Source organism: Bufo bufo, chromosome 5, assembly GCF_905171765.1.
Source record: "Bufo bufo chromosome 5, aBufBuf1.1, whole genome shotgun sequence".
Lineage (NCBI taxonomy): Eukaryota > Metazoa > Chordata > Amphibia > Anura > Bufonidae > Bufo > Bufo bufo.
Window position 1 is genome coordinate 224,978,209 of NC_053393.1, and position 17,608 is coordinate 224,995,816.

A 17,608-nucleotide genomic window follows, 5' to 3' on the forward strand; every position below is an offset into this window, starting at 1 on the left:
ATGATCCACAGCTGTAGATCGATCACTGAATTAAGTGTTTTTGCTGAGTTAATCACTGCCTAATCTCGCCCTAACAGCAGCTGCAACCTCTCCCTACACTGATCAGAGCAGAGTGACGTGCGGCGCTACGTGACTCCAGCTTAAATAGAGGCTGGGTCACATGCTGCACTGGCCAATCACAGCCATGCCAATAGTAGGCATGGCTGTGATGGCCTCTTGGGGCAAGTAGTATGACGCTTGTTGATTGGCTGCTTTGCAGCCTTTAAAAAAGCGCCAAGAAAGCGCCGGACACCGAACCCGGACTTTTTCGAAAATGTTCGGGTCCGTGTCACGGACACCCCAAAATTCGGTACGAACCCGAACTATACAGTTCGGGTTCGCTCATCCCTAATTGCAAAGTATAAATTCTAAGGCCAGATCTTAAGCACAATTGTGCATCATATACACCATTTGCCCATGAGTTTCTGACATGGACATTGGAAATCTAGAACACTGGCAGTGTTTGTGTGCATGTGGAGGGGCTGCCAATTTACTTTGCGCCTCGGGAGGTAGAAAGGCAAGGTGCAACCTTGGGCACACAATGAAAGAGCCTTCACACCGGCCAATGAAGGCTGTATGGGAGATGAATGATGATCACATGAAGCAAAGAACAAGCCAAACCTGTTTACGTTGGACTGTGAACGAACATCCTTATAAATACTCAGCTTAGCTAATCAGCTATCTAAATGTGTTTTGTCCTTTGTTTAGTAACATGATGATACTACCAACTTTTCAGAGATCCTGCACTGTCATAGCCAGAAGAAGGGTATTGAAATTCCTTTCCTGGCTGCCAGATAAATCAGGACTGTCAGGGTCACGCTGGACCTCCCTCTGTCAGCAATCATTCCTGAAACTAATCAATCTTAGGGCTCTTTCACACTTGCGTTCTTGTCTTCCGGCATAGAGTTCCGTCGTCGGGGGTCTATGCCGGAAGAATCCTGATCAGGATTATCCTAATGCATTCTGAATGGAGAGAAATCCGTTCAAGATGCATCAGGATGTCTTCAGTTCCGGAACGGAACGTTTTTTGGCCGGAGAAAATACCGCAGCATGCTGCGCTTTTTGCTCCGGCCAAAAATCCGGAACACTTGCCGCAAGGCCGGATCCGGAATTAATGCCCATTGGAAGGCATTGATCCGGATCCGGCCTTAAGCTAAACGTCGTTTTGGCGCATTGCCGGAGCCGACATTTAGCTTTTTCAGAGTGGTTACCATGGCTGCCGGGACGCTAAAGTCCTGGCAGCCATGGTAAAGTGTAGCGGGGAGCGGGGGAGCAGCATACTTACCGTCCGTGCGGCTCCCGGGGCGCTCCAGAGTGACGTCAGGGTGCCCCAAGCGCATGGATCATGTGATCGCATGGATCACGTCATCCATGCGCATGGGGCGCTCTGACGTCATTCTGGAGCGCCCCGGGAGCCGCACGGACTGTAAGTATACTGCTCCCCCGCTCCCCGCTCCTACTATGGCAACCAGGACTTTAATAGCGTCCTGGCTGCCATAGTAACACTGAAAGCATTTGGAAGACGGTTCCGTCTTCAAATGCTTTCAGTACACTTGCGTTTTTCCGGATCCGGCGGGCACCTCCGGCAACGGAAGTGCACGCCGGATCCCAACAACGCAAGTGTGAAAGAGGCCTTAGCTGCCACCACTCGTTATATCAGGCTGACGAGACACCTTTGCATTAAATAACACCTAAGTACTCTCTAGAGCTGCTAGCATTCACTGGGTTAATAAATCAATCTAGGTAACGCTTCTTCTAAGGTCATGGAATCGTTAGAATACAAGAAGGCTCTTATTAATTGAAGTTTTAATATAAAACAAAGGACAGTGCGTACAAACAGTGCGTATCATAGAAAATATAACATACAGTGCGAAATAACAGTTTGTAAAAAAAAAAGATAAAAACAGAACTTAATACATTATGCGATGGTTAAGTCCAGTTGCCTGGGGAAGCAGAAATATTGGTCAGTCCATCAAGCTAGTGATCCCCAAAAAAATGGCAGTTTGCTTCTCTCCATGAATGTGTTAAAAAGGGTCAGTATGTTCCCCCCGTTTACCCCCCCCCCCCCCCTCCCCTCAACACCTGTTATGTCAGAGGAGGCCAGGGAGTATGGCAATGACCTTTCATGAGAGTTTTTATGACCACTTGCTGGAAACCAAGTCTGCCTCAAAATCTTTGTATTGAATTATCTTTTCGGGTATTTACCTTAGCAATTTCTTATTGCCTCCATCCACTCCGTCCAAATGTCCTGCACACATGTGTACTAAACATGGCTGAGGTAATGGCAGAATAGATGGAGTTATCTAATTGCTACCTGTTACTGAGCTGGGATCTATTGGAATTTGATACCATCGAAGAATATACATGGCCGAAGTTCTCAGGATGAAGCATGTGGCTCAAATATGGATTTGTCCACTTATTTCTTTGATATATATGGCAAGATAGGAGTTTTATGTGTGACCTCGGCTGGAAAGGACACTAGCCTTCTCCTGACCCCTCTCACGGTTCTGCTCTGTATGACGCTGGTATCTGACATCTTCACACTTTATGATAGGGCTCTGGTTTCTATGAAGTTGTTCCATCTTACTGATTTTTATTGCTACAATCTCCGGCCTTGAAGAGCATGGAAGAGGTGATGACCCCCTACAGGTATGTAAAGGGAGGGGGTGCCTACGCCTAACAATAATTTTAATATCTGGATCCCTCTATCACCACAAGGACCAATCAGGGTGTTTGCCCAGTAAGTCAAATGATATGATACCAGCTCTTTTATTGGTCCATAGGAAGATCAGGAGAAAACATTTGTTTCTATGTTGTGGTCATACAGTAGTTATGGTCCATACAATGGAATCACTTACTCAACAGCCATCCAGAGCAAATGTTTATTTCAATAATTTGAGTTGTGTAGGTGCATGAAGCAGTGGCGCTCTCCTTTTTCCTCCCTGTTTGGAGTATAATCCATAGCCAATTTGGACATGTCTGAACATCTGGATAGCTTTAGAATAGGATATAGGAAGGTGAGAAATATCCCATTCCCTATCACTTTAAAACAAGCCAAAGTCTCCAGGGCCAGATGTAAGTTTTTCCCACAAAAGTGAATACATTTGAATTGAAGTTCTTGTAAAGATTTCTATATATATTCTATATTTTCCTGTTTGTAAAAATATTGGTATATCTACTCTATTTTTAATATATAATGCAGGTAATTGACATGGCTTAGGACATAAGAAAAAGTAGCCCATTAGGACAAAATTTTCAAATTTGAGCAGGTGGTTGAGAAGAATCTGACCCCACATCTCAGATTCAAATATTTGAAATTCCTACACACAATATGGCAAAAATGTGCTTTGCAATAGATGTGGATGTTCCAGATTTTGAGGAGAAAGTTACACTTGTAGCCAGGGCCGGCGTCAGAACCCAACATACCCAGGCAAGTGCCGGGGCCCATTGCTCCTGAGGGGGCCCAATGAGCTGTTATGAGCGCTTCCATCAATGACACTGCTGTCATTTCACTTACGCAGTACCCATCTGTGTATATTTAGTGGTTTTACTGCTTCATTAAGTAGTTTGCCTACATGACGCCCGCCCCCCCTTCATATCCTCTCCTATGTCATCCTCATGGAGCCCATGCTGTCTCCTTTCCTCCCTCGTGTATCCAGAGCTCCTGTTCCACCCTCCTATCTCCTATTGCTGCACTACACAGACCACAGACCTCCTGCCCCTACTTCTTGTATTAATCCCCCTCAGAGCCCCTTCCACCTACTTGCTGTGTCCACCCCTCATGTCCATCCAGGGCCCCAGGCCCCTGTCTCACTCCTCTGCCTCTCATTATGGTGGTGTCTGAATGGCATTCACCATAAGGACCTTCTAACGTCATGTGACTGTGCCCCCCACCCCATACTGTGCCCCTACCCCATACTGTACCCCTCATCCCATACTGTGCCCCCTTTTACCCTGCATTGTGCCCTTTTACCACACCCTATACAGTGCCCCTAGTCATTCCCTGTACTGTTCCCCCTTATACGCGTTTATCCGGTCACTGTACAGAGGTGTTATCCGGTCACTGTACAGACGTACAAAAATTTGCTGTGTGGTCCAGTCAGTTCTAGCTGCATGACTGCACAGCTCCTTATCTCCTCCAGGCCTGGCCCAGCGTTGATGTCATGACGTGTGTCTCACTGCTGCAGCGGGCCTGAGGAGAGAAGGAGAGCAGAGAGATGAGCTGCGGTTAGTGAATGACAGGACCGCCGACTCCCCTGCGCTCCAGGAATGATAGGTATGTGAGGGGGCCACTGGGGGGTCATTACACTGAGGGCCCATTACACAGTATAATGACCGTGCCCCATTTAGTATAATGATCCCCAATGACCCTCCATTTAGTATAGATCCAATCAAAGTACAGTTGGCACTCTGTATTTTCGGTGGCGTGGTGCACGTGTCCCGGGTCAGCCTCCCATATACCTTTATGCAAGATAAGACCGGCTCTCACTGGATGCAATATCTCTTCTTTATTGGTCACATAAAAAACAGTTGTGACGCATTTCGACGCGTGAGGTGAGCCTTTCTCAAATAAGCAATACACAGAATAATACAAACATTTAAATAGCCCGCTAGCTGCAGGATGTGACGTCAGGTTGCCTAGGAAATCGTGTAAACAAAGCATCGGAAGCAGATTTACTGTTGCATGTTAAAAAATCATTGATGGAAAATCTCTCCCCTGTGTGTGGGTGCGTAAAATACTCACCCCTGATCACACTCGAACAATGTATACATTGGAGACAAGGAAATATGCCCTTTCTCGGTGTGGACAGTGTCATCTGCCTTGCCAACATTTTGTCACTACCTATGTCGGCTTTGACGAGCATGTTGCGAATATTTTTAGATTTCTTGTAACATATCATAGGTGGATGTTGAAACTTATCAATGTCTGGATAAGCTTTGGTCATAATATTCCAGTGTTTATTTATGATAGTTTTACATTTGTTTGTCCAAAGTTGATATTTAACTACAAATGGAATCTGTGATTTCTTTTGAGTGCGCGTTGGTGTATCAGGGTTAATTTTATCCCTCTCTGCATTTAACAAGGATCTGGGATATCCTCATGCCTCAAATTTATTCATCATTTCTCCCACACGGGAGATGGGTGGTTGCTAGTGAAGTGCAGCATGCTATTCCTGTCAGTATCTTTGACATATAAATCAGTGTGCATCTGGCCCTTCTCAATCTTAATCACCCATGTATCCAGGAAATAAATTTTTTGAGGTGTCCCAATGAATCGTGAATTGCAACTCATGCCAAATGGAATTTAAGTGTTTGGAAAAACAATCCAGGGTCCGAATGTCGCCACGCCACACGCAGAAAATGTCGTTGAAAAATACAATGTTTTAAAAACACAAAAAAACATTATTATAAATATGTTCTTTTTCAAACCAAGACATGTAACAATTTGCGTATGGCGGTGCGGCATTAGAACCCATCGCAGTCCCCCGCAGTTGCTGGTAAAACGTATCCTGGAATAAGAAATAATTCTCTTGCAGAGGAATTTGAAGGAAGCGCAGGAAAAATTCCTTTTCTCTCTCATTGTAAGTGGAAGATGCCAGCATCCACTCCACTGCCCGTGTTCCCTTATGGTGTTCGATAGAGGTATATAGGCTACATACAGTACAGACCAAAAGTTTGGACACACCTTCTCATTCAAAGAGTTTTCTTTATTTTCATGACTATGAAGGCATCAAAACTATGAATTAACACATGTGGAATTATATACATAACAAGCAAGTGTGAAACAACAGAAAATATGTCATATTCTAGGTTCTTCAAAGTAGCCACCTTTTGCTTTGATTACTGCTTTGCACACTCTTGGCATTCTCTTGATGAGCTTCAAGAGGTAGTCTCCTGAAATGGTCTTCCAACAGTCTTGAAGGAGTTCCCAGAGATGCTTAGCACTTGTTGGCCCTTTTGCCTTCACTCTGCGGTCCAGCTCACCCCAAACCATCTCGATTGGGTTCAGGTCCGGTGACTGTGGAGGCCAGGTCATCTGGCGCAGCACCCCATCACTCTCCTTCATGGTCAAATAGCCCTTACTTTCAAAGTTTTCCCACTTTTTCGGCTGACTGATTGACCTTCATTTCTTAAAGTAATGATGGCCACTAGTTTTTCTTTACTTAGCTGCTTTTTTCTTGCCATAATACAAATTCTAACAGTCTATTCAGTAGGACTATCAGCTGTGTATCCATCTGACTTCTCCTCAACGCAACTGATGGTCCCAACCCCATTTATAAGGCAAGAAATCCCACTTATTAAACCTGACAGGGCACACCTGTGAAGTGAAAACCATTTCAGGGGACTACCTCTTGAAGCTCATCAAGAGAATGCCAAGAGTGTGCAAAGCAGTAATCAAAGCAAAAGGTGGCTACTTTGAAGAACCTAGAATATGACATATTTTCAGTTGTTTCACACTTGTTTGTTATGTATATAATTCCACATGTGTTAATTCATAGTTTTGATGCCTTCAGTGTGAATCTACAATTTTCATAGTCATGAAAATAAAGAAAACTCTTTGAATGAGAAGGTGTCCAAACTTTTGGTCTGTACTGTACATCAAATTTAACTTATATGTAATCCTCTCTCATCTCCAGATCCTGTATCTCCCTGAGGAAGTGATTGGTATCAAGCAGTTAAGACGGTGTATTTTTTGTCAGTGGTGTGAGAACCTTCTCTAAAACAATGGTTGGAGGTGATAATATAGAATCAGTTAATGCAACTATGGGGTGTCCTGGAGGGTGGGTAAGGGATTTGTGCACCTTGGGGAGTGTGTAGAAAACAGGTGTTATTTAGGAAATCTCCCATCTTAGTGTCAATAGTATTATTACTTGTAAACTCATGGACAATTTTATATATTTTGTCTTTAATAAAATGTTCTGGATCGTATGAAAGACATTGGTAAGTATCATTATCAGACAATTGTTGTAAAATCTCCCGTACCTAATATTTATTGACCATCACTACAAGGGCGCCACCCTTGCCAGCAGGTTTAAACATCAGAGTATCATCTTGCAATAGATTTTCCAAAGCGTCCTTCTCTGGACGTGTAAGATTATGCGATGTGTACATTCAGTATAATGACCCCCAGAGCCCCCATTCAATATAATGACCCCCAGTGACCACCATACAGTATAACGACCCCCATTGATCCGTCTATACAGTATAACCAGGCAGTGTGTGAGCCACTGGGGGTCATTATTCTGAAAAGAGGACCACTGTGGGGCCATTATACTGTGTATGGGGCCACTGGGGGTCATTATACTGTGTGGGGGGAATTGGAGGGGTCATTATACTATGTGAAGGGCCACTAGTGGTCATTATACTGTATAGGGGCCAGTGGGGGTCATAATATCGTGTGGGAGCCACAGGGGGACATATAAATGTAAAAAAATGCCTCAAGGGAGCCCACTGGGATTTATCGCCCAAGGGCCCACATGAACCTGGAGCCGGCCCTACTTGTAGCCCTCAGTGAACCACTTTCCTTACTGTGTAAGCAACTGATACATTGTTCATCTAAGTCAAGATGTTAATTCACTGGAGGTGTATAACTGTGGATGATGAGTTTTCGCAAGTTCTATCAAGTGCTGTAGTCTCAGTAAGGGGCACTTTTTTTAATTTCACCTTTATTGAATATTTTATACAACTGAAAAAATGATTTAGAATAGTGTTGCAAAGGTCAAATTGGACTAGAATTTAAATTTGCTCATTTCTACTCCTGAGAACTTCTCTCAGGCATACAAGGCAAGCAAAACAAATATTTTATTAACATGAGATACGAACATGACAGAAAACTGAACTAGCAGGTAAGATTACTTTCACACTAGCGTTTTTGCTGGATCCGTCATGGATTAGCAAAAACGCTTCTGTCACGATAATCCAACTGTCTGCATTCGTCATGAATGGATCCGGTTGTATTATCTTTATCATAGCCAAGACGGATCCATCATGAACTCCATTGAAAGTCAATAGGGGACGTATCAGTTTTCTTTTGTGTCAGAGAAAACGGATCCATCCCCATTGACTTACATTGTTAGTCATGACGGATCGGTCTTGCTCCCACCACATCACGGACAGAAAAACAATGCTTGCAGCATTATTCTGTCTGCGATGGAGACGCAAGCAATCGGAACGGAATGCATTCTGGTGCACTCCATTTCATTCAGTTCAGTTTTGTCCCCATTGGCAATGAATGGGGACAAAACCGAAGAGATTTCCCCATCTATTGAGATCCTATGACTAATCTCAATAGCGGAAAGTGAAAGCGCAGATGTGAAAGTAGCCTAAGGGTATAGTGGAAGATAATGCCTCTGGACTAAGTACACAGATTTGACTTGGGGCCAAACAGAGAGGGCGGAGACTAAGTGAGCCCCATTCTTCACAGAGCTCTTGATGGTGGGGGTGAAGATAGCCAAGGGCTCACCCGTCCCACCTCCAGGATGATCCCTGTGCACCTGGACACTTACCTGCAGAGACTGACGTAGGCGCAAGCACCAGAGGTCCAGACAAACATGAAACTAGACTGGAACCCAGGCACACAAACAGGAACCCAAACATGACAGGAACACTGAACAGCTGTAAAGGAGGGACCAGCACTCGCGCTTGATTTTTGATGCAGAGTTTAGTTTTAGTCACATATTAATTCATAGTGACGCGTTTCAGCACTCAAACATGCTTTCATCAGACTATGTACAAGGATCCTCATGACATGTCTTAAATAACAAACAAAATGCAAAGGAACTGACGTCATATCACTGGCTCCTCCTTCTGGAAAAATACATTAATGGATAGGGAAGCTCCGTGAGTCTCCATGCATTATAGTGGAAAAAATCCCATGATTAGTTCCGCTGAAAAGAAAAAAAGGGATTTTTAATTATCAGATCAAACTGCTTATATTGTATTCACGGTTCAAGCCTCTTGGCTCCATTGTTTGCAAACGATGGATCCAGTATGCTTCCTTTTTCAAAAGTAATTTTTTTTTTATCACCACCACGCCAGGGTAATGGAACACTTTCAATCACCTGATAGCATAGTTGTGCTATTGTATGCTTTTTCTCATGAAAATGATATGGTACGGGGAGCAATACATTCCCCTTTCTGATGGTGGACTTGTGTTTGCTCAGCCTGTCTTTAATTCTCATAGAGGTTTCACCCACGTATAGTAGTCTACACGGACATTTCAGGATATAAACAACAAATCTGCTATCACACGTGAATACACCTCTTATGGGAATTCTCTCTCCAGAATGTGGGTGAGAAAAATGAGTCCCCCTGATCACGCTTGAGCAGTTAACACAATTCAGGCATGGAAATGTGCCCTGTCTGGGAGAGGATAACACACTCTATCTCAATTTTTGTTTGTTACTTTCAATGTCGGCCGTGACTATCTTTTCTTTAATATTGTCAGCCCTTTTGAAACATAACATGGGAGGTCTTTGGAATTCCTCTATCTGAGGATATGATTTTGAAATAGTCTGCCAATGTCTGTTGACAATACCCCTTAATTGTTGGGTCAATGGGTGGTATTTAACCACCAATGGAATGCATGATTGCTTCTCTGCCTTGATTTCTTGTGGAATATTTTATTCCTTTGTTCCTGTAGAAGTTGCCTAGGGTAACCTCTAGCTAAGAATTTACTTGTCATTTCTTGTAATCTGGTTTCACGGACCTCCGGATTGCTAACAATTTTCCTAACCCGTTGATATTGGGAAAAAGGGATAGATTTCTTTGTAGAGACCGGGTGACTGCTGGAAAATGCAGGTAAACTGTTGTGGTCAGTCTCCTTTGTAAACAAATCAGTGTATAATCCACCCTCCTTCCCTTTCAGAAGCCATGTGTCTAGAAAGGAAATTTTATCCATGTCATAATGCATCGTGAACTGTAGCTCCGCCCAGATTGAGTTTAAGTGGGTAGCAAATTCCGCGAGGGATCGGATGTTGCCCCACCATACGCAAAAGATATCGTCGATGAAACAACGCCAAAAAATATAATGCTGTATGTATAATGTATATAAGCAGTTTGATCTGATAATTAAAAATCCCTTTTTGTTCTTTTCAGCGGCACTAATCATGGGACTTTTTCCACTATAATGCATGGAGACTCACGGAGCTTTCCTATCCATTAATGTATTTCTCCAGGGGGAGGAGCCAGTGATATGACATCAGTTCCTTTGTATTTTGTTTGTTATTTAAGACATGTTATGAGGATCCTTGTACATAGTCTGATGAAAGCACGTTTGAGTGCTGAAACGCATCACTATGAATTAATATGTGACTAAAATTAAACTGTGCATCAAAAATCAAGCGCGAGTGCTGGTCCCTCCTTTACAGCTGTATTACTGGGATACCCGCCCGCTGACAAGTGCACCGCTGAACTACAAGGAGCAGTGCCGGGCCATCTAATCTTGCATAGAAACACTGAACAGGCAGATGACTAGACCCTATGCGAACAATGCTATATAGCGGTCAGAGCTTCACACATAGACTAACAGATGCCTGTCCCCCAAGTGGAGTTAGTCCACGGGCAAACAGACAGAGGTGCACAACAAGACACAGAACAGGCAGATGACTAGACCCTATGCAAACGCTACTACATATCAGTCCTTGTCAGAGCTGCACACATAGACTAATATGTCCTCGCACGGAGAATCCAGAAGCTCTCTCACCAAAGGCAAACATTGACAAAGTACTACAGACAAACAGGAATGAGAGGAAACATCAAGCAGGAGACAATAAAAAAGGTGACCTTGATGTCTCACTAGATAACCACACAGACAGGGCAGATGGAAAAATCCCAGGTTTGGTGCATGACCTGCACCCAACAAGGCTGAAGACAAAAGCCCCCTCGGTCCACAGCTCACAGGATTAAATAGCAGGTTAATACACACAGACCAAAGAAAATTAACCCCACATGAACAAAGACAAACAGGGAAAATAATGATTAATATACACAGGCCCAAGTACACACACAAGGCAGCAGTCAGCACGCATCATGCTACCCAGCAAGAAGGGAAACAGCCCACAACCAGTACACAGAATGCAAACATCTGTTTTAGGGTACTTTCACACTTGCGGCAGGACGGATCCGACAGGCTGTTCACCCTGTGGGATCCGTCCTTCCGCTTTTTCGCCGTGCCGACGGACCGCCGCTCCATCCCTATTGGCTATAATGGGGACGGGGGCGGAGCTCCGGCGCAGCACGGCAGTGCACGGCGAAAGGCCGCCGGACTAAAAGTTCTGCATGTCCGACTTTTTAGTCCGGCGGCCTCTCACTGCGAACTGCCGTACTGCGCCGGAGCTCCGCCCCGTCCCCATTATAGTCAGTGGGGACGGAGGGGCGTTCCGGCGGCACGGTGAAATAGCGGAAGGACGGATCTGACAGAGTGAACAGCCTGTCGGATCCGTCCTGCCCCAAGTGTGAAAGTACCCTTACTAAATTATTTTATTCCCCATGCAGTAACGATTCTGGAGCATCTTTTCCTATAACTCTGTTATTTCTCAGTTATTGGTGCTAGTTTATTAATCAATGTTCAACTGGGTGCTACCAGCTGGGGGTGTCTGCCTGTACAGTCTTTCCAATTAGTACTGCCATTGTTAGACTTTGCAGGGATATGCTAACACCCAACTGGTAACATCAAGTTGCAAATGTATAATCTTCTAGTATCAATAAATGATGAACCGTACAACATAAAGTTGTACAACAAGATGCTGTAAAATTGTTATCATATGGGAGTGCAAGTAGTTGCTAAAACAGACACGTCAGTATAGGTTACAGGTCCTCTCTACATGTATTGCAATTTATGCCCTAAGCCAGGCATCCTCAAACTGCGGCCCTCCAGCTGTTGTAAAACTACAACTCCCACAATGCCCTGCAGTAGGCTGATACCTGTAGGCTGTTCGGGCATGCTGGGAGTTGTAGTTTTGCAACAGCTGGAGGGCCCCAGTTGGGGATGCCTGCCCTAAGCTATTACTGGAGAATTTTCCTTTATTAATTGTCCACACTCAGTAGGAAGTAACTATTAATTTTTACAGTTTTACTGTTAAATGTTTACCTAAAAGATACCATTATGCCAGGCTGCATTAATTGTAAAAAAAAAAATAAAATGTGTAACAGATGTAGCTTTGGTCAACACATTATTGGCTTCTGTCATAACACCTCTGGCATACATGTGATTTGAACACCGGCCAAACACATCATACATGTTCTATAAATTCTGTCAATTTTGATAGGTTCCACCAACAAAGCAGCCTAACAAAGGTTAGGCTGCTTATATTTTGTCTAAAAGTAGACATCCTTAATTTTTTACTTGCAGTACTGTATTTCATGTTTGACCTAATATAGTTTAAAGCATTCACTCATTTTATTACTGCAATATTCATTCTTAATTTTAGCCTCCACCTTTATCAGTAACGTATCATTACTTAACCCTTGGAGGATAGGGCAATTTTCAATTTTTGCATTTTCATTTTTCCTTCCCTGCCATCCCAGAGTCATAACTTTTTTATTTTTCCATTCACATAGCCTTATTAGAGCTTATTTTTTGCCACAGTTTTTTAAATTATTTTTACGGTGTTTATTATGTGGTAAAATTGACCTCTTATCTTCATTCTCCAGGTCAGTATGATTACAATGATACCACACTTCTACAGTTTTTCAAGGTTTTAATACTGAAAAAAATTAAAACCTTAATTTTATTTTATTTTTTTCATCACCATATTCTTAACCCTATAACTTTTCTGTAGTTATGCTTACGGAGCTGTGTGAGGGCTCTATTTTTGGGGGGGAGGAAGGTGATCAGTACTTTTCAGTGATACCATTTTGAAGTCTGTCACTTTTTGATCACTTTTTATAAAAGAAAATCTGGGATGTTGAAGTGGCAAAAACTGGTGAATTTTTTTTTCCCCATTTACAACATTTGACGTATGGCATTAACATTGATTTTAATAGCACAGGCATTTTTGCAACAAATGGGCGTTTGTTGATTTTGGGGACGGGGAGTGATTTGATTTTTTTTTTTTTCCTTTTTTTAAAAACTTTTTTAAAGTCACCCTGGGTGACTATAACTGGCAATCATTACATTGCCCATTGTGTCCATTGATGGCTATATAGCCATCATTAAACACTTCATTTTCAATATAACAATACAGTGCTGCTACCTAGTGCTCTGTATTGGTATATTCCACTAATAGCTGTCAAAGCCTTTTTGAAGATTTGGGCTATTAGTACAGTGTAACAGGTTCCCCCATCTCAGCCTTGGAACCATGTTACGGGAGCACATAGCTATCGCTTCCGGACTGCTCAGATGCTGTGGTCACATTTGACTATGGCATCTGAGGTATAAAATGTATACAACCAGCCTTATGGCCACGGGTCTCTGTTGTTTGAAACAGCAGAAACCTGTCTGCTTTGACACCAGCTGCATGTTTAAAGACACAACTTCAGCTGTACAAGTACGGCAGAGGGCGCAAAGGGGTTAACTAATGTCAGAAGCAAACAATTGCCTCCTGACCTTTTTGGAATGTCCACAACTAACCGAAAAATTTTACCTATTCTTTGTCACAAATGATCCCATTATATTTGATGCACTCTTAAGTTTCTATTTAATTTGCATTTTACTATAACTTATCTGCCCCTCAACAATTCTATTTTGTCTTCTATTTTATTGATCTCTGATCCTTAAAAGTAATCTGTCATCCTGATTTTGGACCATTATTTACAGTAGCACATAAGTAGTACTACAGTTAAGGTGAACAGATTAATAATTTTTTACTTTATCTCAAGATTACGGTATGTTGTGAAATAGTGAGCTTTGTGTTCTTGTGTTTTTTCTGTTGGATGTAGTGAGTAACACAAGTTTTATTTTTCTAAGCTGGATGTCTGCCACCACTTCTCTTGGGATATTCTGAGCCAATAGGCAAGAAAGGACATATCTGTATACAAACTTCTATCTGCAGCATTTATTGAACTCAGAATTTCCACCATCAACTATATATTTAAACCCTCCATAGTATTCTGAGATCCAAAAAGGTCTTATTAGATCATGGTGTACACATCTATTGTCAAACAAAGTAAACCTAGAGAGATTGTTTGGAGATCATCTGTGATGAACAATAAATTGATCTATTAGATATAATCTATCAATCTATAATCTACCTGCCTCAATAATTGAGGCTTCACTTTTGACTCTTGTTGTGGGTTTGGTAAATGTTGACTTTTGGGTTGTGATTATTAGAGATGGCCTTGCTGTTCGAACGGCGGTCGTTTCGCGGCGAACTTTGCTCGTTCACAATTTGCCAAACATGCGAACATATGGCGATATTCGCACGCGCCATATTTTTTTGCATATCGCTGAACTTTGACCCATGACACATCCATCAAGTGGGACATGACAGCCAATTGAGACGTTTCAGCACAAGGACACACCCCCAACCCTATAACAGAACCCGATCTGGCAGCCATTTTACATTATGTGTTTTGGCAGTGTAGGGAGAGGTTGCATTTTGGAGCAGGGACAGTTAGGGACACCAAACGCTAGCTAATAGGGCCACAAAAGTCCTTTTAAGTACTAGTATAGGTGTGCTATCGATAGGTGTGATATAGAGGGGTGTGATATTCCTTTAATATACTTTTTAACATAGAAATTATATTATAGTGTATTTGTATTGTGCAGCAGTTGTGTCTGGTTCTGCTGCGATACCACAGCTAGATAGAGGGACAAACGCTATTGGAGTAACTAATTGCAACAGGTGTGATATACCTGTTGCCCCCCCAATAAAATGCTTGAGGGCTGCGATATACCTTCTTCCACAAAATCCTGATTGAGGGGTGCTATATAGCTGTTTCTGGCAAATACTGATTAAGGGGTGCTATATACCAGTTTCCGCCAATTACTGATTAAGGGGTGCTATATATCTGTTTCCGCCAAATACTGATTGAGGGGTGCCATATACCTTCTTCCACAAAATACTGATTGAAGGGTGCTATTGCTATATACCTTTTTCCACCAAATTATGATTGAAGGCTGCAATACACCTGCTTCCACAAAATACTGATTGAGGGGTGCCATATACCTGTTTCCGCCAAATACTGATTGAGGGGTGCTATATACCTGTTTCCACCAAATACTGATTGAGGGGTGCCATATAACTTCTTCCACAAAATACTGATTGAGGGGTGCTATTGCTATATACCTTCTTCCACCAAATACTGATTGAGGGCTATGATATACCTGCTTCCACAAAATACTGATTGAGGAGTGCTATATACCTGTTTCCGCCAAATACTGAGGAGGGGTGCTATATACCTGTTTTTGCCAAATACTGATTGAGGGGTGCCATATACCTTAGTCCACAAAATTCTGATTGAGGGGTGCTTTTGCTATATACCTTCTTCCACCAAATACTTATTGAGGGCTGCGATACACCTGCTTCCACAAAATAATGATTGAGGGGTGCCATATAGTGATGGACGAACATCGGCGCGAACACGATCAAATGTTCAAGAATTGCAAGTTTGCGGCGGTCCCCATTCACTTTAATGGCAGGCGAACCTGAAAAACCTTCAGCTCATATTTGCAGCCACCAAATACTTAGTAGAAGTGCACAAATAGTCCCAAAACATGTACAGTGACATACTAGAGGGGGATCAATGACAAAAGGGAAATTCTCCGAAATATGCCCTGTTGGAGCACTGGTGTTGAATTCCTCAGAGGCAGCAGCAATAATTCATTCAGCGTACAGAAAAGAACAAGTTAGTATGTGGCTGGAGGTAGATTACATGGTCATTGGATATCAATTTTACAGCAGGCCGGTGGACTACAGGCCCCAGAAAATTATGCATTCAGCGTAAAGAAAAGAACAAGTAAGTATGTGGCTGGAGGAAGAATACACAGTCATTGGATATACATTTTTACTGCAGGCCAGTGTATTACAGGCCCCAAAAATTATGCATTGACCGTACAGAAAAGATCAAGTGATTATGTGGCTGGATGTCTATTAGAAAGTCAATGGATATAAATTTTACTGAAGGCCAGTACAAATACAGGTCAAATACATATGTTTAAAAGAACTAAAAATATAAAATTGGATTAAAAACATGGCTAATGAAATCCCCCCTCTTGATAAAACCCTAATGATAACAGTTGAAACATGTGTTCGTCACAGGTGTTGAATTCCTCCAAGGCCCAAAACATTAGGCATTCAAGGAACAGAAAAGGCCTTTTATGCCGCTGTGCTTACCTAAGACAGGGACAATTATTTGTTTTGGGTGGTGGCGGATATTTGTGGGCTATCATGAGGAAATTCAATTACATGTGTTCATCACAGGTGTTGAATTCCTCCGAGATCCATGCCTCATTAATTTTTAGAAATGTGAGGTAGTCCACACTGTAGTAAGCTAGTTGAGTGCACTTATCAGTCAGGATCCCCCCTGCTGCGCTGAACGTCCTTTAGGACAAGACACTGGACGAGGGGCAAGCCAACAGTTCCATGGCAAATTGTGCCAGCTTTTGCCACAGGTCAAGCCTGCACACCCAGTAATCCAGGGGTTTCTCGCTTCTCAGAGTGTCCACATCGGCCGTTAACCCGATGTAGTCCGACACCTGTCGGTCTAGGCGTTCCCTGAGGCAGGATCCGGAGGGCAACTGTCAATGGCTTGGCTGCAAGAATGATCTCATATCCGAAATGACCAACACATCTTCAAACAGCCCTCTTCTTGCATGCGCTTTTGGATTGGTACCCGCAACTGTTTCTTTGTGAGAAATTCCTCTGCCAGCGCCCGCAACAGCAGAATGCAGCATTTCTCAAAGCAAGGCCTTTAATTGTTGCATTCTGACAGCCCTCTGTGATGCTGGTAACATGTCCGTCATTTTGTGTTTGTACCGGGGGTCTAATTACGTTGCCACCCAGTACTGGTTCTTGCCCTTTATGCTATTTATACGGGGTCCCTCTTCAAACACTGGAGCATGAAGACCCCCATTTGCACTAAACTGGAAGTGGTGGAGTGACCTCGCTCCTGCTCATCGTCCAGGATAATGTCATCCTCGGTCTTCTCCCCCCAGCCACGGACAACACCAGGAACCCAGAAAAGTTTAAAGCATGCTCTTCTTGCTCCTCCTCTGTCCCGGCACCATCATCCTCTAACTCCTCTTAAGACTCCTGTTAACTTGTCTCAGATGGAGTAGCCCTCCCAAGGAATTCATCCAGCATTGCGACTTACTCATCTTCCTGCTCCTCGACGGCTTGATCAATGACACAACTCAATGCACGCTTCTGAAAGAAGGCTTAAGGTATGATGTCACTGATGGCGCCCTGGCTGCGACTGACCAGTGTGGTGATCTCATCTAATTGCCGCAGAAGTATACATGCTTCGCGCATGAGCAGCCACTGGTGCAGTGAAAAAAAAACAATCTGCCCAGAACCTGTCCTGCCGCAGAGTTCATACAGGTAGTCGTTAACTGCATGTTTCTGCTGGAGCAGCCTATTAAGCATATACAAGGTGGAGTTCCATCACCTCGGGCAGTCACAAATCA